Consider the following 26,327-nt stretch of genomic DNA (forward strand, 5'->3'; position numbering starts at 1 on the left):
TCTTAACTACTGAAATATTTACAGAAGAACTCAAAAAGTCATATATACGTCCTTTACTGAAGAAAACAAACTTGGACCCGCTGAACCCTGATACCTACAGATCCATTACAAATGGACCTTTCCTGGGCAAACTGATAGAAAGAGCAGTGTTCGCCCAGATGTCACAATTCATTGAAGAGAATGACATACTTTCAGACTTCCAAACAGGATTCCGTCCGGGAAGAGGCACGGAATCTGCCCTCCTTGCTATCTGGGACGACTTAAAGAATAGAGTTGACCGCAACGGGGTTGCTGCGCTACTTCTCTTGGACCTCTTAGCTGCCTTTGACACGGTTGACCATGACAATCTGAAACAAAGACTTTATGAAGCCAGCATAGATGGAACTGCTCTAGACTGGATCGCATCCTACCTTCGAAACAGAACTAATGTCATCCATATCCCACCTTTCTCGTCCAAACCGTACTCCACAAAAGCAGGGGTCCCTCAAGTTTCTATCATCTCGCCCATGCTTTTCAACATCTACATGAAGTCATTACCAGTACTGATCAATAAATTTTACCCCACTTGCTATAACTATGCAGATGACACACAAATACTCCTTCAACTGGAATGCCCCAAAGACATTGGAAAATCACCAATTTTCAGCTGTCTCAGAGCCGTGGATCAGTGGATGACTTGGAGCCATCTCAAATTGAATGCTTCAAAAATTGAAATACTCACGTGTGGCGATTGGAAACATTGCAACCCGCTTGCTGCATGGCCTGATGAACTGGGATCACTGCCTAAAGTATCAAAGGAAGAAAGAAAAACGCTGCAACAAATTTTCACTCTTTTGGGGTTTCCACACAAGGTCCAATCTACCATCTCCCTTGTTCTGTCCAAACTCGATTACGCCAATAGCCTCTACCACGGATCACCTTTAACGACCATGAAAAGACTACAACGTATTCAGAACTCGGCTGCCAGACTACTCTTGCATATCAAACCGCAAGACCACATCTCTCCTGCCTTGAAAGCCCTGCATTGGTTACCGGTTGCCAGAAGATCCACGTTCAAGCTGCTTGTATCACCCACAAAGCAATACATGGAATAGGACCACTCTTCATCAAGAATAAAATCACCAAACACATTCAATAAAGGAACCTCCGCTCTAAAGGAGCATCTAGCCTCAAAATCACACCATACAAGAAAAAAACCATGGGTGGCACATCCTTCTCTGTTCAAGCAGCCAAACTATGGAACTCTTTACCCCCCAACATAAGGTCCACCGACAACCACCTTATCTTCAGAAAACTACTCAAGATGTGGCTCTTCCACCACATAAGCACCATACGCAAACAGAAATTTACAGCATATCCCTCTGTATATAAGCATTTGTTTTCACTATAGATATGTACCTATCTTTGTGTATTACTTTGTATAAACATGTAAATTAATATTATGTTAAGAGAAAAAAAATCATCTTTGGTCTACATGTACATACTTCCATTGTGCATCTATGTTCCTTCCATGTACTTGGATCTGTATGTCTGTTACTTTTCTCCTGAAAAAGCATATCCAATGCACTACCCTATTTCTCATCCTGTGCCTCTATCAAATGTATCTATATACTTTCAATGTACTTATGGATCTATATATTTATCACTTTCTTCTAATTTAGCATTTCCAATGCACTACCCTATTTCTCAGCCTATACTTCGCTCAATTTATCTTCTAGTCCAACCTTCTGACTCATCTCAAACTTCTTTCTACTACTCCTTCCAATGCACTACCCTATCTATCATCCTATACATCTACCAATACATCCTCTACATCCACTCTCTCATTTATCCCAAACCCCATACCACTACTATGATCACCAAAATAACCCTTTCTAAACTCTCTCCTACTCTCCCCCTCCTTGCATCATCTGACACCTCTTTTTACAATACCAAACCCTCTAAAACAAACCTTTCTAAACTCTTCCCTCTGACACCTCCCCTCCAAAACTCATTTTTACTCATCCAAAAGCCTCCTACTACTGCTAAGACCTAAAAAAAATTTTTTAAATCCTTCACTCTTTTATCCCTCCACTGTCCTTTTCAATCATAATTAACAGACTAACATGTTCACTTCTCAAATTCCATATTCAACTATACTAATATACTGCCCAAATTACTGAATAACATATCCACTACTCAGATTACTTCATATTTATACTATACTAATTTTCAACACTAATCCTTTATGGGTTCCGGAGTGGCGTGCTACTCGCCAGAAAAGCGCTTCAACACCCATCAGGGGAACAAGAGCTATATAAATGCAAATTTTTCTTCCCCTTTTATCCCTCTGCTATTCTTCTCACTCCAAGTAACTGACTAATATCCACCACTGAAATGACTTCATATTTCACCATATTAATTCACCACTAATCCTTTATAGGCTTCCTGAATAGCGTGCGTCAACAAGAACTATATAAATACAAACCTTTGTCCTCCTCTATCCTTCTGCTAACTTTCCAAATCCAAATAACTGACTAACCTATCCACCACTTAAAATGTACTTGCATGTTTCACTATACTAATTCAACACTAATCCTCTATGGGTCCCAGAGTAGCGTGCTACTTGCTGAAAAAGCAATTTGACGCCTCATCAGTGGTAGTAAGCGCTATATAAATGCAATTACAATACAATACAATACAATACAATAAATGGAGAACATGTCTATCTCGAGTAATGCCTTCTGAGCATAAATGGAAGTCTGTCATCCCTGGGTCTCAATTATTTCCAGTTATTTCCTTTGTTCCGGTTGCGATTAAGGTTAACATTTTCTATTTGACCATTGTATGTATCATTGATCTGCTGTATGTTTCTAATTAACTATTTTAACTAAAATATGCAGGTGTGTTGTAGTCGATTTGGTAGAGGCTTGCTTTTACTACAAAAGTAGATTGATGATGATTTATTGGTGTGTGGATCTAAGAGTTGCTCTCAGCTCTCTCCTTTTTAGTCCAGTTCATTGGACGAGTAAAGTGACTGGTCTGGATAGGTACACAAAGGCATATTTTGTCAAGTGTGTATAGCCTCAGAGTGTGCCACATCGAGAGGCACCTTTCTGACTCCTTTGAGAAAGGGAGTATTCCTCAAGAAGTTTTGAGGAGGCAAAGGTGATTTTTTATGATTTGGAAGAAAGGTGAACGATAATAGTTTTGCTCTTATTAAGCATTTGTCGTAAAGGTTCGCCGTAGAATTACAAATGAACTAGTAAGTTGTGATGAAAGTGGATGGGATGCTCTTGGGTACAGCTATTGATATGGCAACGTGATCTCAATGAAGATGCCATTTTTGACCTTGTGTAAAAATAGCTTCACTGCTCCAATGATGATGCCATAATTTGTGTGTAATGGAGGCACTGATATGAAAATTTTAATAGTGTGTTTACGTACAGACATAAACATTTTCACCTACTTTTGTGGTGGTTGACTGTATAAGTATCATAAGGTCTGGCCAGTGTTTAATTTGTAAGAGATGAGTTTCCAGGACCCAACGTTTTGCTGTATCTGGCACAATTATTGTTAACAAAGACATTGCTCTATTGGGTGTAGATTTTCTATTATTAACTCCCAATTTGGGAATATTTTTGTGGATTATATTTAGGACACAATATTTTTGTCTGACGATATTCTGACAACAATATTCTGACACTACACCCTTTGGGGTTAGTGTTCCCATTCTCCAGGCGATTACGAGTGCCTAAGGCAAACAGCTCAGAAAATGCTAAAGGACTTTTTCTTTGTTTGGAAGCGTGGAATGGTTACACAACAAAACTGGTCTTGCAAGTTTCTCCAAACACAACATATTCAGGCTACTGTTTAAAAATTCACTTAATTTTGCCCTGCTTAGCCCACGATTGGATGCCTGTTTTCTTTTTTAGAAAAACGACCGAGGCCCTGAGAGTGGTGTTTGCTCTGAAGCTCAGATAGCCCCTCTGTGTTTGTAACACTTAGACTGATCCGACCAATAGGAGTAGGAGTGTCGAGCGAGTTCCCAGCTCTATGGTTCAGTGAGCCATTTTAATCAGCCAGGAGATGGGAAGTGAAGACGTTCAGTGATCAAGTGGCTGTGGGAGGCACGAGACTGATTAATCCCACAGGAACCTAGCAGTCTGTTGACTTTGAGATTTGAGCATAGCCCGTGTTCAGTAACATGCTCCATGTGTCTCCACTGAGGTTTGTTATTGGAGTGACCCCTGCATGTCCTTGTAATTGAGTGCACTGTGCGCATTTTGGTACCAAGAATTACATACAGTATGGATTAGTGATGGGCACAATATCAGGTGATAGGTACCCATTTTCCCAAAGAAACTAACCACTGAATGTCCGATCCTCTTTAAAAACGCAAAACTTACTGTCGGGTTTCTAAAGCAAGGAAACGGAGATATTACGTACTTTTGAAAAAAAAATACACAAACGTGCCTCAGTCAATTAACTGATGGAGCGTGTTGCTTTTCTTATTTTTCAGTTTTTTGAGTGTTGCCCAAACAAACTGCTCTTTTCACACTTTCAAATAGCAGACGTTTCAAGCACATGAAAAAAGCTACCAACGTGCATACTTGGTGAGAAAAAAATATCCCCCTCTCCTGAGACCAGCCGATGTCATTGTAAAAGGACAGCTTTTCAGGTGCCTCTCTGCTGCAAGTCGGATTGCATTTCGTTTAACCACGGGGGTGGGGGGCTTACCTTTCATAGAGGTAAAAGCAACCGCCATCTTGTATATTCTCCCTGCCATAAGACTTTAATTGGTATCTTGTCTTCCGGGGACCAACGAAGCAGGTGTCCTCGCGACTGCCACTGGGCTTGCTAAATGTGTGCAGTCACCTGTCTGTATATCCAAGGCCTTCGTCCTTTCAACACTTCAAGAGGGCGCTGAGGATGTCATTATTAGCTATGGCGCTGCCTGGGTGGGTGTTTGTGGTTTTTCAACCGCCAGCCTTCTTTATCAAGCTGCAGAGTATTTACCTGCCAGTACTGCAGAGCTTTGGGAAGACTGCAGCAGTTTATTAGAACGAAATCAATTGGACATGTCTGATGTCTCTGCTACATTTTTCTCCATGCCAGAAATAGACCGGTGACTGTAAGCGAATAGAGTTTCATCCTGAAAGGCTTTGTAGGCCAGCTTGAGTGATCGTATTCCGTAAAAGCACGCGGACAGTGTGCAGTGGGACCTTTTGTCTTTGAGCAAGTTGATGCTGTTTTGAGGACACTGAAGGGGGTCTGCAAAAAATTAACAACATGGGGATACATTGTTTTGTTATCTGTATGTGGTTGCCGGCATAAGTTATTTTATGTGTTGTGTGTTGTTACTCTATCAGTATATGTCCGTTGCACACGGTACCTACAGCAGGGATATGTAGTAGGCGTTGCAGTTAGAGAAGAGCCATAGATTTATGCAGTTTTGCTGCTGCTGCGTTTTCTACATAATTTATGATTTTGTCACAGTTTCAACATAATCCATTATCTGAAGAATCAATCAAAAATATTTGTTTGTAGCTCATACGGATCAAAACTGTCAACATAATCTGTTAGCTACAGAATTTTACCCAAACATTAGTTTGTAGCCAGGGCACATGTCCTATAAAAAGAAGTGGGGGGACTGACAATATGCAAATGACCGCATGACGTCACATGCTGAACTTGTCCTGGTGTCTGAAAATTACACCGGGACACGTTCAACATATTTCTGTGGGGCCCAGCTCGTTGGCAGGGGGGACGGCGTCCACCATGTGGAAAGAGTGGGGGGACGCTGTGTGCCTGCGTGTACCCCCAACTCGAGCCTGTTTGTAGCTCATACGGATGAAAAGTTACTAAAAATGCTGCCACACATGTTGATGCACAGTTTCAAGGCCCCTCGCAAAAGTTGACTGGTCATCTGTCTGTTGTTTGTTGCTATATTTGGGTACTAGATGTCCTCTGAAGAGCTGAAAACTTTGCCCACATACTGTTAATATGTGTAGAAATGACAAAATTGGTAATACTGCAACAAAATGTTCCCATCCAACGTGCATAATTTGGCATTTCTTGCAGCATCATTCCAGTGGCCATGCATATAGACCTGCTATTAATAAGCATTACCATATTTGCAAGTTCAATTGCCTACGTTTGTATAAGTTTTAACATAAAAATGTCAGTATTGGTGCTCAGCAAGTCTGTATTTTTTTTAATGAGGCTGCCTGTTGGTTGGGTTTGCACTTTATTAATATCACATACACATGCTTAGATACAGTCAGAGATCGATGACTGCTCCTTGTGCAAAGTCTGAATAATTATCTTTAACGCAACAGCGGGAAACTCATTAGGAATGCCAGTGCCTTCATTAGCTCGCCATGGGTATTTACTAACTGCCGAGAATCTTGCCTCGTGGCGTACAAAATGTTACCCCTATGCTTTTGAATGTGCTTGTGGGGTACTTCTTCTCCTCGGTGCATGTGGGGGCCGCCGAGTCTCAAGCTGGCTCAGCAAAAGCATGCTTGAGCGCAGTCTCTCAATATGACCTGCTATGACCATCTGAAGTACACATGCCTGGAATTGTATTGCAAAGTCTTAAATTGTGATACTGTCTCTTACAGAAACGGCGAGGCCTACCTCAGATTTCTTCATAGTAGGGTGGAACCCCTTTGAAGTTCAAGTCCAGGGCGACTTGCCTCATGGTAGAGTTTAGACCAAGGCTTTGTATCGGAAAGATTTGTGATGGCTACCACGTCGCAAGGACTAACCAGTTTGTGTTGGATGGGAGTGTAGAATATTTCCATACTCATTAACCCCTTGTTGGTAAACACACAGTTGTGTTGTATCCACAGCTGTCTTTGACTGCTTGAGAGTCTCCAATATAGACTACTTTTCACGAATTGCTGCATTAATGCGGATAACATATTCAGCAGCAATGCATTTAGTAATCTAAAATGTGAGTAGAACCTCCTTGCCTTTGCCAGTCACTCAAATGATTAGCTCGCTCTGGACAGTTAAGTAGATGAATATCTGGATCTTACCTTTGTACATGTATTTAACCCAGTTGACCTTCATCAAGAAAATATTTTTGACTTACAGGAGGGAAACACTTGTTTTTTTAACGTATTAACTTTTTCATGTATTTCATTGGTGCTCTTCTCATCAGGCATTTGCAAAAATATAAAACTCTGCAAAAATTGCCTATGGAAATAGTTTTAAACAATAGAACTAGCGCGCAGCGAGCTAGATTAGAACGATACTGTTGCATAAATGTAAACATGTAGGTACATATGTGTGGAAAGGTGAACACAATACACGTGAAATAACACAAAGCTACACAGCAAGAATCATTTTGAGTAGTGAAAAACACAGCGACCCCGGGTTGCAAGAAAATAGTTTCCATGACAACCTTGAAAAGTTGAAACAAGGTATTCCCTGCTCTCAGAGGGAATCGCATATTTTGTTTACTTGTGATCACTCGAAGTTTGATAGTGACAAAACTGATTGCAGACTTTAATCCCGCCAAGAGTGTACCTGACCAACATTGCCACCTAGGTAAGGGATTGGCCTATTGTGGTCTCTGCACGCCAAACGTGTGACATCTTTAAGGATCGGTAGCTTTAGCTTGCAACAGTCGTTGGTTCTATGGAATGTGCTTTTCGAAATCATTGTCACCTCGTCTGACAGGCCTGGGGAAGCAGACCTATTCAAATAAACTTAAGTCGCATACATATTGCCTGCAATGCCCTTTCCATGTCCCTAGCTCACCTGTTGCATGCTCAAAATGTTTCGTCTAGGGCTTGCAGGAAACTGTTATGGTCCAGTCTCTTCGCAAGAAATTTCTTAAAACAGAAGCAAAGATGTCTGCTGCTATGAACGTCTGCTCAGAGAGACGCCAGAGAGCCGGGGTTATAGTATGGTGACTTGTGGAAGAGTATACCTTAAACAGTTACATGTGGCGTAATTGCCCTTTTTGTGTGCGTGGCAGCATATACTCTTGTTATCTGTTATCCCTTCCTTAAAGCTTATCACACTTTTGACACGAATGTTAGTGCGGTTTTCTGTCTGAAGTTTCTTTTGTACGCCTTATGCCTTTTCTTGAAGCAAGCAAATAATTGAGCGCAGCGAGCTCATTGTTCTGTTACTCTCCGTGTTGTTGTGGTTACCCCCTCCCCCATCTCCTTTCAGGCAGCAGTGAGCTGGCTGCCGCCAAGAGTACATTTCCTGCCCCGAATGTCACACTGGCTGGAAAAAAGGGTAAGTTGTGAAAAGGTTGACTGGTCACCTTTCTGTTTCTTATTGCTGAATTTGGGGGTTAAGCTGTTACTAGTGAGGTGATAACCTTTAGTCAACAATTTTAGTATGTGTGTAATACTATCACACAGTACGCTGCATACTTTGCCTATTCTTGCCGTTAATTAAAGGGCCCCTACAGGCTGAGCATCAACAGCCACTGGTAGAAGAGCCAATAGACCAGTTACCAGTGGTTTCTTATTGGGGCATCTACAGGACGTTGGTCATCAGGAGAGCTGGTATGGAGAAAATTCCACTTGTTTACAGTTTTATCTTGGAAGTAGTTAGTGGCAGATGGTGGCTTAATTTGGTAACATTCTGTTGAAATTTCACTTGTCTTTTCTACTGACCTAGTGGCCAAAAAATCAACATGATGCAACTGGATGTAGTAGCAACTATTGGTATTTATTTAAGTGAAACTTTCAGTAATAGGAGCAGAGTTCTGTGTTTTGGTAGCTGCTTATGCCATAGATGTGATTAGGCCCGTAGGCCATTGCAGTATCATTTGTATCTGAGCCGTTGTCTTGGACACTAGAATTATGGAGAAATAGATGACCAGATTCTGTGGCAAAAACAAGAAAATGATGCTCCATAATATAAGGCAGCACATTTTCTGTCAGTATTAATTTGCTCTCTTGTCTTTCCAGAACACAACACTGTCTGGGAAAACGTTTAACTTTATCAGCACTAGTTTAACATCAGAGCACAAAAAACAATGATTAAAGGTTGACCGCTTAATCTATGTGAAGAAGGGTTGACCTCTTCGTGCATGGTGCTTTTTAGGTCTTACCTAGAGACGGCTTCATCTGCTTGTTATTGACAACCCTTTGCCAATAATACATGAAAATATAGACATATGGTGGGAATTGATTCAGCCCCTTGCTCTTGATGGATGGCTGTCTTGTTTATCTAATATCCCTGCTTTTAATTCTGTGACTTTCCTCACTGTTCTTTGTTTGTCCTGCCTCTTGTGGCTTTCTTCTTAACTGCCTTCTGATTGGATGACTTAAGGCTTTCTATTGTTACTTGCAGAGGACTACTTTTGTATTGTGTTATTCAGCACTCCATGGGAGTTCTTGCTCCCTTCCTTGTGTGGGGCTTCCCCCTATCAAATTGCCACATTGCACTATTTGTGCTTACCTGTATGCTATTTGTCCTACCTATGCCCCTTCCCCAGTCCATCTGTTGCTTTGCTTTTATTTTTTCCCTCCTCCCTTTCTGCCTCACACTCCTCCCTTGTTCTTACCTGCATTTACCTCTCCCTCTCAACTGCTCCTCCTCAGTTGAGCTTCCATAGCCCTACCGTCTCGGTGTTCGCCTTCATATTGAAAAACATGTATTATTAACATTTTGGGTCCTTGGACCTGCAATTTGTTCCTGTACTGCCTTTTTTCAGAATGTACTTTTATTCCCTTTTACATCAATCATATTTGTTTCTTGCTCCAAGAAAGGTGCCCACCATGTTGGAACGGTAAATGAAAAGCCCACAATGGTGGCCGGATCATATTGTATATGTGTGCATTCATAGAGACCCATGCACGTTCATGCGTTACCTTCTTGGGCCACTGTTGCGCCATTATACAAACTTGATATTGCATCTATTTTGGCTGATGTTGAACAGCAGTGGGAAATACAATTTTTTTTTTTTATTTTTTTTTTAAATTGGCAAACAGCATTAGCAGGAAACGTTGGAATGCCAATATGTTAGTACTGGTAAGGCAAGGCAGATTGGCTTTGCGAAGGCTTGTTTTTTCAATTACGTTGTGAGCCTTTGAAGCTAGAACAAATGTGTTTATTGGAAACTATAAAATATGCATCTTATGGTGGATTATGTGGCAAGAGCGCTAAACCCATAAGTGTGTTGAAAATATAGCAGCCTCAGACCCACACATTTCATGTGGCCTGGACTTCTGGTGATCTTTTTTTCCCTTTCTCCAGTAAATTAGGCCAGCACTCTTTTTACGCAGAGGCCTGAATACAGTGTGCGAAGGGAGCTGTAAAGTCTTTATTCTGGAATGCTTTGGTTAATCACCAGTCTTATAAGAGCCATTCTGTGGTAGTAAGAGAACTCTAAAATGTGTATTCCGAGCCACTGTTTCGGTGATCCAGCTAGCCTCTAATGAATCGCTCTTGATGGACCTGTAGTAGCTAAGGTCGATGCTGTGAGTAACACATTTAATCTAATTTAAGGGTGCAGTTCTGTTGCTTGTCACCAGCTATGGAGATGCTCTATACTGGCCCAAGGAAGGATGTCTCTAACCCAGATGAAATAAGTCTATAACCCAAAACTTAGATAGATAGATGCACTCCTGAATTGGTGACAATGGTGAAAAAATGTTCAATTAAAAAAGAGGTAAGAGGTGCAGGTGGGTAAATCCTCCTGAAAGTGAGGATGACCTAAATCTCCAAAAAACGCTGACCTCACTTCATGAGGGGCGTTTCCCATTTGCACTCAAGTGAGAATAGGTACTGAAGTTAATCACTCTTGATAAACTTGTCTCAATGAACTTTATTGAGATTATACATTCTTCTTTAATATTGTCATTCGTTATTTATTCATAACAATGATCCTCATTAGGTAGTGTAATTGACATTCACATGTTCCCAATGCATTTTGGGCGATTAGCCCTTCGTCAGGGGCTTGCCTTTGAAATATAGAGGAAACTTTGGTTCAATACAAGAACGGCAAACAAGCCTCAATTTAAATGAATGGTGCTATATTAGTAGAAAGCATTGGTGATAGAAGGTGCCGGCACATGAATAAAATGCTCAAAGTAATGAATAAACTATGTTCGCAGTCACATGAATTGAGAATGTGATAAACTACGTTAAATACACGGTGCTACAAGTACGGTGCCTGGCTTTCGCAATTCCAAGATAGGAAAGTAATTCAGTATAAACAACTGTAACTAACTAGATGTACATTCTGCTTTCGTAGCACCATTAGTTGCTTTTACTCCCAGATACAGCTGCTTCCTCGAGATAATCTTGTCTATCTGTTCCCTGGAAAACTCTGCTCAATAGTGTTAAAACAACGAGAGCTACCTCTTTAAATGAAACTGCCCCCTCCCTCCCCCTTCACTGGCTGAACCAGTGCTCCTGGGAGTGTGGCTGCCCCAGCTAGCATATAGGGTTCTGGCTGCCCCAGCTAGCATATAGGGTTCTAAATCCCCGCTGCCTCCCTACACGTCGATTTTCCTGCGGCTCCCTCTCACCCCCACCCGTACTCCTGGGTCTTTCCTGGTTATAGTTTTAGTTCATAGAGACATAGCTCCACACATGGATCTATATCCCCGAAACTGAGGTGTGGTAGGTTCCTCTGTAAGGTACTAAGTCTCACATGACCCCACATGTCAATGGCTTTTACCACTGTGTCGAAGTGTTCTAAATTGCTATGTTATTTTAGTGGTACATGTACCCCTGCCTTTCTTTGTTGATTAAAAAAACAATAAAGAAATATATTTTCAAAGAAATCAATGAGAGCCCATGGGATTTCATAGGAAAACCCAGGTATGTCCTTTTCTTGAGTCCTTCCTTTATTTTCCTGCGTCATTACATAGGTTGGTCCTCCTTTATACCAAAGCTCTTGGGTAGGTGGCTTAAGTGAAAAGGAGGCATATGGTAAATAGTCTCACAACGAAGCTGTCACCCCGCATGCAATTACAACGCATATCATTACCTCGCAAGTCGAAAAAACGACTTGTGAATGGAGAAGAATGTGTTGGATTTAAAATCCAACACCTTACCTACTGTCCGCACAGACTGGAGTTGGAATAGTAAATTATACTATTTCAACATCCAGCGCCCTCCCTCCGCGAGTTGTGTTTCAAACTTGCGGGGTAATGGTATGCATTGATACAACAGGGTCGTTATTACAACAGCGTTGTAATTGCATGCGAAGTGAAGGCATGAGTGAAAAGAAGACATATTCGGCTTAAATACTTCTTATAAGGGATAGACACAAAATTGAAAGTAATCAGGTAAATCAGAATCATCTAGTTGTTTTTGTTTTTAAATTGTGGCAAATTAAGCTTTATTTATTTTACAATTTTGACTCTTAGGTAAACGTGTGTTTTGAGTGATTTGAATATACTAAAATGGTAAGAAAAATTAATTATTTATATTCAGTCCATGTTCAAAATTTTACTTTGACCATGTACTGATGTGATTGCTTGCCATATTGATTTCTTGCCATGTATTCGACTAGAGAAAATTTTATTGTCATTTTTTTCCCATTTCTGAGCACAGACTGCCTATTTTGAATCCAAGAATAAAAGCATTTTCTTCCTAAGACTTAAAAATGTATAAACAATTGCGCTTTCCTGCAATGGTGCATTGTGCTTTATGTAGCTCGGCGAAAGTCATGTGAGTTGCCATAATGGCAAGGTACACATTAACTTTGTTCATTTGTTGTTTCTTTTGCATGCTGTATTTGGTACTCCCTTGTATTGGCTGTGCCATGTTGTGGATGGAAAGATTACAGTTTGGCCCCTCAGAAGTAAAGTTTAGTGGCATTGCGCTCTTTAGAGGTGCTGTTTGTGAAGTATTTATTGCCTGCCTTTTTTTTTGCGAAATGCAAAGTCTGTGCAATTAAAGGTCCTTGCTCCTGATTTTAGCATCCTGACAAAATGTGCTTGTTACTCTTTAAATGTCAAGACTAGTTCATCGCGCAATGCAAGAGCTGCCAATGTGCAGTTATTACCGTGACAGACACGCTTTATTAGGTGTTAGAGTTCTAGCTCCTTTCATTTTTTGCACATTGATTTTGGCTCCAGCCGCTGCTTTTTTTACCACTGAAATCCTACGAAATATTTACACATTTAAAGAGCCGCACATACAGCATTCCCTCCATCACCTTCCTGTTTGTTGTAGTTGGTGGCCTTAGTGCAATGTTTATGCCCAGACTTGGTCCCCATGCTCACTGAGCCACATGAGTTCAGCTATACATACCTAAGTAGGCTGTACTTGGTCTGGGCTTTTTTGTGTTTTCGTCTGAGAGGACCTGGCATGACAGTTCTGCCTCAGCTGTCGGCAGGGCCACTGGAATTATGCATGCGATTGTGCTGCGATTTTTTTGCATTATTAGAGATCTGCCACATAATTTCTCAACTGCAGCACAAATTGTAGATTTTAAGAACAAAAGAAATTCTTTCTAGCTAAAACTGTTCAAAAGTTAGTAAAAACACAGCAAAAACCTGTACAGTGGAAAGTGGTGTGGAAACGTTGACCGGGTCACCTTTCTGTAGCATATTGCTATATTTGGGTGTTACACTGTTACTAATGAGGTGTAACTAATGCTGAGATAGTGCGCACAAGTGTAAAAATGACAACATTTTGATGCCAAGACTAAGCTTTGCATAAGATAGGGAGCACTTTACCCAATTAAAGCACTTTAAAAAGTTTGCAGAAAAGGTAGTATATAAAACTCCGGAGCTATATCTACAGTTTGAACTAGAATAGAGTAAGGCGCTGTATTTTTCTTTTACGACTAGGAATTCTGCCTTTAAAACTCTATTCCTCTAGATGGAAGTGCCTTAAACAGTCCTCCGGTGTGTGTGACTTGTGTAACGGAGGAGTACAAGATCTTTTCCACGTACTTTTTGTTTGTCCAAATCAGAGTATGGTAGAGTCACGACAACGTTTTATAAACCCTATACATTTTAAATGCAATGTCACTGTAACTTAATAACGCTGTGCAAGTCCCCCCTAATGAATTTGTTTGCCACAACCTGTTCAAGTTTTTAAAGAGTTTCTTACATTTGTTCTAAAAGTGTGCATCCTGATTAATTATAAATAGGCTATCTGGTTTTAGTTTTAAACCTATAATAACTGATAAAACCCCACTGAAAGGAAAATAGCCATCACTGGTGTAAACATATAAACACTGGAAAAACCCCTTTGCAACCACAAACTAAGAGCCTTTCAAAGAATGGAAAAATTGGTGAAAGTCATTTTTATTTCTTCCTGAAGGGGCCAATACAATGTAACTTTGTTATACAGGTAGAATCAAGAAGGATTTGCTTAACATTATTCAGCTTTAGATTTATTGTTTAGGTATGTCACTAAAACATTGTCTCTTCTTCCTTCTTCCTTCTGCTTTTTTCAGTTTTCTGGTCTTTGGTCTAAAGATGCAGTGTTTAGAAGCATGTTTTAGGTCTTATATAGTTATTTTATAAACTGTAGAGAATCGGGAAATATCAAAATCATATTTGAAATTTTAGCTACATTTGATTTCACTGATAGGTAAAATGGCTGGTTTCATAAGAATCTTTCCTAATATGTAGCATCATATTTACCCACAGAGAGAGAATGGGTGAAATCCTTTGATACATCAGCCCCCTTTTCTAGTGAGTCAGTATTGATTGTAAGTGAATTGCCTAACATCCCTGTCTTTAAACATTCATATGTAGTGACAGGTATATGTGAAAAGAATGTTGTCATCAAGCATCTGAGATAGTGGTGAAAACATAACATTAGACATTTGGTAAACATGGGACACAGTGCCACTTGCAATGCTGCTGAAAAAAGGTTCAATAAAGATTGGAGTGATATTGTTTGTATTTGCAGTAAAGCTGCTTCGTATATGAAAAAGTTGTATGATGGCCTGTCAAAATCGATACCTCACGATACCTCAGCTGAAGCGCTTCCCTGTAAGAGATCCTTGCCACTTGTTAGATGGTATGCTGAAATCATCTTTACAATCTTCAGAGTTAATGAAGAATGATATTGACTTTGTAGTCCATTCTGGTGTAGTAAAAATGTATCTGGTCCTCATACATATACCCTGTGCACACGCTACCTATACACCTGCTCTATCAGTGCAGAAAGCTAGCAATAATTAAAATTAAATAAAAATTCCATAATCACTGGAAAAAACACGTTTTCTGTTGTTTTTAATGGTGCCAAAATGTGTAACCACTGATAACCACTGTTTTTTAAGGTATTTAAAAAACTGAGAAAAAAAACACAAGAATTTACCAAAAATATAAACTGAAAAGAGGAAAGCCTAATTATAAACATATGTACTTTTATTCGTCAATTTTAACCTACTATGTTTATAATGAGTTTTAATGCAATCTTAAAAGTTTAAATCCAATTATCTTATATCAGGTATTTGTATTTGTTGACCTCAATCGAGGTCTGAATCCCAATTTTTTTTGACTTTGATAAAATAATGAAGTTATACAATCACAAAATGTGTACCACATAATGGCGCCTACTGTGCCTTTTCTTGCAGCATTATTTACTCCACCATGCCTAATAATTTGGCCCTCCCCTGCTTCATAATTCCAGTGGCCCTGGCTATGTGGGTATGACAACATTTTTTTTGCATATGGCTGTTTTTTTGTCTAGAGTGGCAGAGTGGGTGGAAAGCAATGAACTGCAGTGTAGGCCGAATGGTTGCCAGTGGATGAGATTAATTCACGCATTCCATCCATCACTTTATTGCTTGTAGTATGTGACGGCCTGAGTGCCATGAGGCTACAGTTGTTGCAATAAGCAGAAACTGGTCTCTAGTTGCTTGTGTTTCCTTCTAGAAGGGGCTGTTCGGGATTAACTGTTCCCATGAAGAGAAGAGTCTGTTCTGATTTGCATGAAGTGGGCCTCCGTTTTGAGTGGCATGGTAGGTAAAAATTGCGGCCCTAGCATTCACAACTGGCTGAGATTCATTCTAGCACCTTATTGAGTCTTGCTTGTTTTCATTGCTTTGTGACTTAGTGATTGTAAAAACCATTAAGTGTGCACTAGCTTAAAGTAGAAAAGAGGGCCACGTAGAAAGAATTTGCTCCTTGCAGGTTAACCCATGCTCTTGTAAAATAATCACCTTTATTATTTTGCACTTTATTGCTGAACATATTCCTACCTAACCATGTGTATGTTCGGTGCACTACAGCAACCTTTAAACAGTGCCACATGATAACATTTTGTGTATTTCCTTCCATAAGCTTAAAACTAGATCCTAAAACCACTTCTAATATTCTTACGTATGTACAGTAGTTGTAAATAAAAAGTTCTAGCTTGGTATGAGGAACATTTATTCTTTTTTAGGAACTCTTTTATTTGGTTTAACAAGACAAATTAAACCATTAAACAGCAAATATATTGTTAGTTAAAAAGTCAACAGATCAGTAGAAGACATTGTTTCAATTCATACATCGTAGTAATGCATCAACTAAACTTTTATACGCCACTTGGATTCTTCCTTGGAAGTAATCCCACATCAACTGTCAGACTTCCTAGTATTTTCTAGACAAGACTCTATTCTTTATATACAAACTCTTCATCTTTAGCACAGAAGTCCATGCCACCAATCAATTCACTAGTCGGCCGTGCCCTGTCAGATCTACAGTAGCAGGCAAGATCTACCTTGGCAATCAAGATGCCCAAGGATACCAGCAGTCGCACCCTACAACAACCCACCTGCTTCATCAGCCTGCGTATTGGCAATTTAGGGTCAGGTATAACTGGTTGGCCTACTATTTGATCAGTGTGTTGTGTATCCAAGACCAATAATGAATGATCGGTCAAGCCTCAATAGTATGAAAACATTTTCCATGCTCTGCTTTACATCTAAGGCAACTAGGGTCAGGGCTTCTGTTCTTTTTGCATTGTCTAGTTGGAGTATAATATTTATGGTGGAAGTGTTGTAATTGAATTAGCCAAATTATCATAAATACTGTCTGTACTCCAGGAGCAGTTTTAGTCTCCTTCCGGGTATCACTATTATCCTCTGAGCAACATGAGTCCTGCTCCCATCTTGTTCTTAGTTCTATCAGTGACTTGCAAGCATACGGTAATTATTTATGTTTTTTCAGTGGGTAGTTTTGAGGAAGCACTGCACTGTTCCTTCCTCACTTCTAGGATGTCTTTGATAGTTGGGTTGAATTGGAACACAGGTCAGTGGAAACTACCAGTTAGCCGAGCGTGGTATAGATGTACTGTTGAAATCGGCATTCCACAGCATATTTGATGTCGCTTGATGACACTGCAAAGAAGTTTATTGATTTTGAAGAAAATTTTGCACCACTGGAAATACTAACGGCCAAAAAGTCCTATGTGTACTGTATGAATTGTTGTTCAGTCTTTGCTGTTGTGTTTTAAAGGAAGGTATGGTTCATAGAAAGGAATGGACAATGCATTTCCGTGGACATGTCTTAAAATCCTCGGTACGAAACGTTACAGGAACTATGACTCCTGACCCTACCATGTTCACCATGAGATAGATGTCTTACCAGAAGTAAAGCATCTCTCTTTCGGCGCTTCACATACGCTCTGAGTTGTACAAGGAGGTCCCTTAGTTCATTGTGCTTGGACAGATGTCATTGTACCTGGACAACTGTTTTCTAACCATCTGTCCAGTGACTATACCGATACAGGGAAGGTAAAAGGTAGGCCTGTGGTAACTACGGCTAGTTATGTCATAGTCGTATTGTGCTAGCTTCTGTAAGTGCTTGAGGCACTTGTAGTTGAGGAAATCTCCAATATTGGGGTCCTTTTTGTTAAGTTGTAAAAAGATTTGTATTTGTTATTAATCTATTTTACAGTGCAGAGCAAACTTACGCAAATCAAGTAAATGTGCTTCAAAGCAGAACACCCTTCCTAGCACTGTCTAAAACTGTTAAAGTGTAAAAGAGTACTTGCAAGTCCGAATATTAATGGAACATGTACATCAAAACAGACACTTGCAATTTGTATATTTTGTAAAACTGGAGTAGGCCAGATACGTGAGGGGGAAATGTAGGTCTTCAAACTGCTGTAAATTTAAGTGTCTTCTGCTTGATTGCAAAGCTGTTTTTATTGACCCAGATTATATACACATTGTTTACAGGGGGCTTATGCTTAATTTGTTTGCTCTTGAGCTATTCTGAATTAAGTATATTATTAGTACTTGTACATTCATAGAAAATGCATTAAGAGGAATGGTGTTCATTGATTTGGTGTACTGGAGTAAAATGTAATTAGGCTCCTGAGCAAGACGCCAGAATCTTAATATTTTAAAATAGCAAGTTGATTTAGCAAGTCAGCAACTTTTTTTCTAGGTAGATTAGAGATCGCTGCATGCGTGCCATACAGTTGTCCTGGCAGAGTCGTCTTAATGATCCAAAATGTGTCGTGTGCTGTTTTTTTGTAATGAAAACATATTTTGTCAGGCAATGTAATGCTGAAGAATATAATTCAGTAAATTTATTTTGGAGATTTATAGAGCGCATGGCTGCCCGGAAGCGTCCCAGCGCTGACAGAATCAGATCGGTAGTTGAGACAAAAACAAGAGCAATTTACACGCCTAAAATAATGGTGATATAGAAATTATTGGGAAAGTGAGGTCCGAACAGGATCAGGATTGGCAGCGTGGTGAGACTCTGGGGTCTCTACTACCAGGAGTGTTGATTCTCATTAGAACCTGGTGTTTCTGGGAAGGTTGGATGGCCTAAAGGGCAATACATTAATTCAGAACGTGTCAGATTTTTAGATGACAGAACAGTAGCAAATCAGTCAGTGTAACAAAGTTATCGGTTGTCAGTGTACATGTTCTAGGTTTTTTTGTTGGAAAGATTCTGGTGTAAGTTTTATTTTTAATACAGTGTTGATATTAATAAGATACCTGTCATGTGGAGGATTGACTGAAACACAGAAATGTGACATCATTACCTGTGTGTACACAGGTACATCAAATGTGTGTGCATTATTTTGTACCAGGACATACTTCAGATGCTTTCCTTGAAATTGCCCTAGCAGGGTGAACTCTTGCCTGCCAGGTCATTTTGTCACGATTCTGAAACTAAGTGGAATCTGCACGTGAAATACTTTGAAAGTAAAGTTTCTTTGTTCTTAAAAACAATGCTTTTTCTTCTAAGTTTTTAATTTTTTAAAATACTTTTTGGGTTCCTGAAAATTAATTTCCCTACGTGCTCATTGCACTGTTTTCTTCACCATCACCTTGATGGAAGATCCAAAATAAGGCGACTGGTACCCGTGCATTAGAAGGCAAAAAGGGAGAGACTTGCAGATAGCTGTGATAAGTATGTCTGTAGGGATCACATCAACACGTTTTATAAATCATAACTGACTCAAGTAAGAATGAGATTGAAGGTAGTGGCTTCATGACTTAGACAAATTATGGCTCGCTAAAGAGACATGGGGTTCAAACATGAGAACGTTTCAGAAAACTTGACCAAGGGAGCTCTCATGCCAAGATTTTCCTACAATTAGTTTCTCCATCTTGGATGTGTTCATTGATGCATGCATCATCAGCCGACTCTTCTTTTTGAATCCTGATGAGTAATGATCCTGATGAGGTATGGCTAATTGGTAATCACTCATGTGAACATTACAGCCCACCTCCTAGTACAGCAGCAAACTTTATAAGTGAGTAACAGGTTTTTTATAGTGCCATTTTCCCGCCACCAGCATGAGGTGGAGCAGATAATCAAAAAACAATGTTGCTAGTTTGTCGATTTTAGGGCAGCGTTCGACTCTGTGGATCGAAATAAACTTTGGGAAGATATGTCAAAGTATGGATTACCGGTTGGCTTGTTGATGATCCTAAAAGAGCTTCAGAGTGGAAACTGGGCCCAGGTAATTAGAGATATGCAGGGGGCACTAACTCACAAGATACTAGTAGGGAACGGACTTAGACAGGGGTGTGTCTTGGCACCCCTGTTATTTTCAATCTTTTTGGCAGATCTCCCCGCTGCCCTTGAAGTAGAAAGAAGTGCAAGTCCAAAAATGAATGGCCATAAAGTCCCTTGCCTTCTTTATGCTGATGACTTAGTGATCATGGATCAAACTGAAATAGGACTTCAAAGGAAATTAACCGCTTTTAAACACTATTGTGATAGGAAAATACTGACTGTAAATAGGGAGAAAACTAAGGTTTTATGTTTTGGGAAGAGTAAGAAGAATTTAAATTGGTTTTTGGGTGATGACAAACTAGAGACAGTTAATGAATATAGATATTTAGGCCTCTGGTTTGACAGTGCACTAAAATGGCGCACCCATTTGGAGGCTCAAAAGGCAAAAGCATTCTCATCCACTTGTGGGCTAAAAAAGTTTAATAAAGAATATGGAGACATGACACACAAACCAATGATAAAGGCATTTGAAGCAATGATCCCCCCCCCCCAAGTATTGTATGGGGCAGAAGTGTTATACTTGAGCGGTAAACATACGTGGGATGAGGAAGAGGGAAAAATTTTAAAAATGTTATTGTCTTTACCAAATTGTACAATGGTTCAAGCAATCAGAATGGAACTAGGGCTGATTTCTTGGAGTGTACAATCTCAAATGGCCCTAGCAAGATTCTGGAAGCGCCAAGACCCAGGAGTGACACCTAAGGTCTCACAATGGTGTGGAGAGGAAATCCAGACAAGCAATCTTGGCTGGGCAAAGGAGGTGAGAAAGACTCTCCAGAAAGTATCAGGGCGTCTTAAATTGAGACCTTCCCATAACACCCTGATAGGCCACTTTACAAAGAAAACACTTAGGGAACAAGGCCAGTCGCTCTCAAGGGCACAGGACCTAAATTACATGCAGGAGAAAAAGTCAGTACAGTGGTTAAAGATCTCATGGGTAAATGAAGGCTGGTTCCCTTATCTGGAAATATTGCCTAACCAAGGGTTACGACATGAAATATTAAGGACCCGGGTTGGGATCAACCCCTGGAAGATAGACGGGAAATTAAAATCTGTACTGATTGCCCCAGAAGGTAATTGTAAGTGTGGGCGTGGTATAAGAAACGATATGTTGCACATTTTGCTTGATTGCACATTTGTACAGGATCTAAGGAAATTGTTTTTACGTCCTATATTTCTATCACATAAGACATTTACACGTGCCCATGCGATAGGCTTACTAACAGATATGCATTCGCTAGAAATTGCAATCACATTGGGCAAATTCCTGAAGGCCGTAAAAGATTTTGGTAGGGAGATATCGAAGGATGGGCACTGATTTTAAGTTCTTTTAAGCCTTTTATAAAGTTTAAATCTGTCTTTTTATTCTTCCAGATATGTGAAAACTTTGGTAAAATTTGGGTTTAATGAATTGTGTATCAGGAGGTGTTACCCTCTTTTAACATTCTCTTTTTTCTTTTTAACAAATATGAATTTTAACTATTTATGACGTAGGAATATTTTGTCTGCTCGTACTTTGTCCGATTCTGTTTGCATTTCGTTTGTATTGTTTAAAAGACTATGGTCTAAATAAACAAGTTTCTCTCTCTCTCTCTCAATGTTGCTAGTAGACAAAATAGTAATCATATTGTACTTTTAAAAAACTCAACGTGATCCCAGGCCTACAATCCCTCAACCTTTTTTCCAGAACTGTTTTGGTGTGCCGTTTATTGTTAACGGTGAGAACATGCCTCCAAATTTCTTGTATTATATGGCCTCCAGCGTTGCCCATTGCTTAACCCCTTAACTGCTGCCGACGGCCAACGGTCGTCACGAACACTACCTCCCCAGTGCTGCGCACGACCGTTGACCGTCGAGCCAGCATTCGTTCTTCGAACGTTCAGCACTGGGCGCTGAACGTTCGAAGCTCTGATGAGGTTAAGTATTAACCTTAGTTTTTCACTTTGAAGTCATAACAATGGCAAAATACGTGTCCTATTAAAATGTATAGCTTAACATAATTGTCTGGTTTTCATATAGCTCTTAATACTCGGGTTAGCTTGTTTTGGAAGCTCACAGATCCAAGGATCCAGGATGTTAAGGCTCAATCTGATTTGTCATTATGACGCAGATGAGCTTTGTAAAGTCATGTTATGTAGTTCGAAAGAACATAGCTCCTCTTTCTAAATATCACTTGCTTTTAAAATAGTTACACTACCTATCTTGTCATCCAGACTAGATCATTTGCCTTGGAACTTGCTGGCTCCAATACCACTCTTAATTCGAAACACTCTTCTCTTGGTTAGTAGTTTCCATCACAGTAATCCTGTTTTGCGGTCATAACATTGCACTGTTTACTGACCTATGAATAATTCTTGCCAATAAAAAATAGCCTGGCTTAAGCCATTAACATGACCTCTCAGTGCTGTTTTAATAGTGGAGGTTTATCTCCAGAGGCGTGTGCTTGTGATCGTGATAACCGTCCACCAAAACTGATGTCTCTGTGCCTTGGCCCACCATACTAAGAACATATTTCAAGATCTTTTCTAAACTGTTTGTATCCTAGTGTCAGCGTTGAGTTCCACAGTCCATTGTCTGCCAATAAATTGGTTTTCTCAGCAAAACATTCTACAGTATGGTTGGACCTTTGAAACCTTACCAAAAAAATCTGTCTTTTTGGGCTATGGGTCTTGAGTGTCTTGTCAATGGAAGTGAGTGTATTTGCTGAAATGTATTTAAGAAGAAGCTCTCCTTTTCAATTGTATTGTGTTGTGGCACACCAGAAGAGTAATTGAACTGCTTCAATATTTCTAGTTCGCTCGGGTAGATCTCTGATCCTTCCTCACGCTTTACTGACGCCTATAACTTGCTGTTGATCCATAACATCACAGAGAGAATGACCTGCTTCCATAGCCAGCCTAGGAAATTGGATTAAAATATGAAAGATAAGCTACCAGCACAGTCAAGGGATCTGAAGAGCGAATCAGAGCTGACAGCAAATCAAATCTTAAAAAAATACATCTACACCTCCTCATCCAGCACACTGGTAGGCGCTGCATCTCATAACACAATAACTGCTCCTTGTGGCCATCAAGCATAGCATGGATAAAGTTTCCATATCGGCTCAAAGCAAAGCCAACACTGCCAAGCACAAACCCACATGGTGTAGTGTGCTACTCACATGGGCAAGCACTTCAGCACTCCACATAGGAGCAGTGCACAAATACAGTACAATGCAATACTTAAATCCAGCTAACTTCCTCAAATTGAGATACAGGGAGGCAGCCCTGTTTACTTGTAGCTACATGCAATAATTAAATAATTTAATGCAGACAACCGGACTGAAGCAATACAGTGACAATTTCCCCATTATTAAGAATTTGCTGCTCTTTCCACATGGCCCGGCATCTGCTGTAAAATATGTACATTTACATTGCCGCTATGCCATTAATCACAGAGGAAGTCCACATTTGTAGTAAAATCGTGAAAGTCTTGTGAAATGTTTAAGGTTTTATGGGAAAAGGAGGTAAAATCTATGACGTTTACGATAAAAAGTCATGTGAATCTTTCTTAGCCCGGTGTGAGGAAAACCACCCAGAGAAAAGTACTCTAGACTACACCTGCTGTTATTATTTTCAACATACTTGAATGTTTTGAGTAGCATGTGCTCTCCACGTGAAATTCTCTTTTGTAAAGCTATTTGTTTATTTATTAATGTGTCCAGATTAACTCCAACAATAGTATGGAATACTAAATATATTTCCAAAACATAAGTATTTGATAACAATCAAAATAAAACACACATAATGCAGATTATTACGGCATGACATCATAACCGAGGATCAACAAAATTCAAGGATAAAGAATATAGCCATAATAATTCTTATTAAAACTACGAATAATATATATATGTATGCACTGTCCCTATTTTACTTGACTAGCGGTCTCTTGGTAATACATTTCTTGTGCGACATATGTGCACCTTTCTGTGAAAATATATAGGGCATGACTTAGTGCCTGATTCAGAAAGGGCCTCTGCAGTCGTGGGGGAGGCCCTGCAGTTATGGCTGGACCCTCGAACTGCAGTTACCCTTTGTGGAGGCCCTGCCACATATGTGCCCCTACAATGCACAGTATTTGTGCGCCCCTGCAATGCACAGTATTCGTGCGCCGCTGCAATGTACAGTATTCGCATCAATTATGTTATTCCAAATGTTGCAGTAATGTTATCAATGATGTCATAGAACATGTAAGTGATATAATTTGTGAAGTAATTAGCTTTGCATGTGGCTGGTTCGAGGAATAGGGTATGAGTTATAGTTACTAGATATAACTCCAACTGGTGAATTTTAGTGTTTTTGTTTAGTTTAAAATATTACGTTGTCACTCAAATTCTCATCTAACTTCAACGTCACTATAACCTTTGTTTTTTTCAGTGAATATCTAGATTTTTTTTAAACGTTCTCAAGAAAATCATAAACCGTGTTCGTGGGTCATATCTGCCCAAACGCCGATATTCCAAACAATTGAAAATGACTTTTCTTGAGAAACATTTGGATTAGGATTATCATGTCCTATACTTTGGAATTTTTTGAAAGACTGACTTTGAGGATGCTATAAATTACTCAAGTCTGCCCGAATTGTGTGGGTAAAATTGATACCTAGTCACTTTGAATAAGAATATACTTACGACTCGTCTAACATTTGGCAGAAATATCTAGTTATATGACAATAGGATACCAACATAACTTGAAGGAAATAAGAACGCCCTGAAGAAGTTCTGTTGTACAGAACGAAACACGTCGGCTGGCTGTGGTACATAAACTTAAGGAAAATAAAAGCATTTGAATATACACCAAGATTCAGCGCTTCAATAAGGACTCTAAGTGATATGATTTGATTGGACTTCTTGTGCAAGTGGTGCTGTGCCAAACTTTGGAATATTCTCCACTACTCTCTACTACTCACTCTCTACTACTCCACTACTCTCTAATACTCACTCTCTAATACTCATTCTCTACTACTCTACACTACTCTCTCTCTACTACTATCTACTACTCTACTACTCACTCTCTACTACTCACTCTCTACTACTCTCTACTACTCACTCTTTACTACTCACTCTCTACTTCTCACTCTACTACTCTCTACTACTCACTCTCTACTACTCTCTCTCTACTACTCTCTCTCTACTACTCACTCTCTACTACTCACTCTACTACTCACTCTACTACTCACTCTCTACTACCCACTCTCTACTACCCACTCTCTACTACTCACTCTCTACTACTCATGCTTTACTACTCACTCTACTGCTCCCTACTACTCACTCTACTACTACTCTCTACTACTCTCTACTAATCACTCTCTACTAATCACTCTCTACTACTCACTCTACTATTCACTCTACTACTCTCTACTACTCACTCTCTGCTACTCTCTCTACTGCTCTCCACTACTCTCTACTACTCACTCTCTTCTCTCTATTACTCACTCTCTACTCTCTACCTCTCTACTTCTCTCTCTACTAGTCTCTACCTCTACCTCTCTACCTCTACACCTCTACCTCTCTCTACACGCACACAATACACATATATATATGCATATATACATGCATATGCATTTATATATGTATGTGTATATATATATATATATATATATATATATATATATATATATATATATATATACATACATAAACACATATAATCTGCATATCTATATAAATACAAATATAAATGCATACATATACATATATGCATATATACGTATGTTATTTACATGAAAGTTTGAAAAACACTAATAAAAGCAAAGCTAAAAAGCCACCTCATTACAAACAGAATGGCTTTAACTTAAACGAGGGCGAGATCTATTGCATTTTCAATGCTTGTTTACTTTGGTTCCATCAAGAAGGCATTCAGATGTGTCACACATTTGCCATAAATTCTGAATGTTAGCACTGTAGTTGCTCATTAGATCACTGTAGTAAAGCTACTGGTCACCAGGGAAGTCTGCTGCTGGTATTCAAAGCAGTGGCGTCACTAGGGGGGTGCGGGGGGTGCGGCCCGCACCGGGTGTGACCCCATCTGGGGGTGACACCAATATAGTTACTGGCTGCTTTACTTAGCTGTCTGTCTGCCTGCCTGGCCAAGTAGCACTAGTGTGTTGCTTAGTGCACTGAAACTTGAAGCGCACGCCGCCACCGCGACCCCGCCACGCACGCACCACACCAGATGTATATGGAATGTGATGATCTGGTCACTGGTGGTGGTGCGATGCGGATGCACGCGGCGCGGCGTACGTACCCAGCAGTTTGGTCCCAGGGCCGTCAATCTTAGCGCTACTACCAATGACGGCCCTGGGACGCCCCCGTGTGCTGTGCGCAGCGCATCTGCTGCTCTGACGCGTCACGCCAGGGAGTGGAGGCCTGAGTGTGTG

General features: G+C 40.0%; 1 protein-coding gene across 5 annotated transcripts in view; it reads left to right on the forward strand.

Annotated features, from left to right (window-relative positions):
* ZNF516 (zinc finger protein 516) overlaps positions 1–26,327 on the forward strand; it is a 324,879-nt gene that overhangs the window by 19,258 nt on the left and 279,294 nt on the right. The gene's annotated exons all lie outside the window — the stretch shown is intronic.

This window comes from Lissotriton vulgaris, chromosome 4_1 (genome assembly GCF_964263255.1).
Source record: "Lissotriton vulgaris chromosome 4_1, aLisVul1.2, whole genome shotgun sequence".
In the NCBI taxonomy this organism is placed as follows: domain Eukaryota; kingdom Metazoa; phylum Chordata; class Amphibia; order Caudata; family Salamandridae; genus Lissotriton; species Lissotriton vulgaris.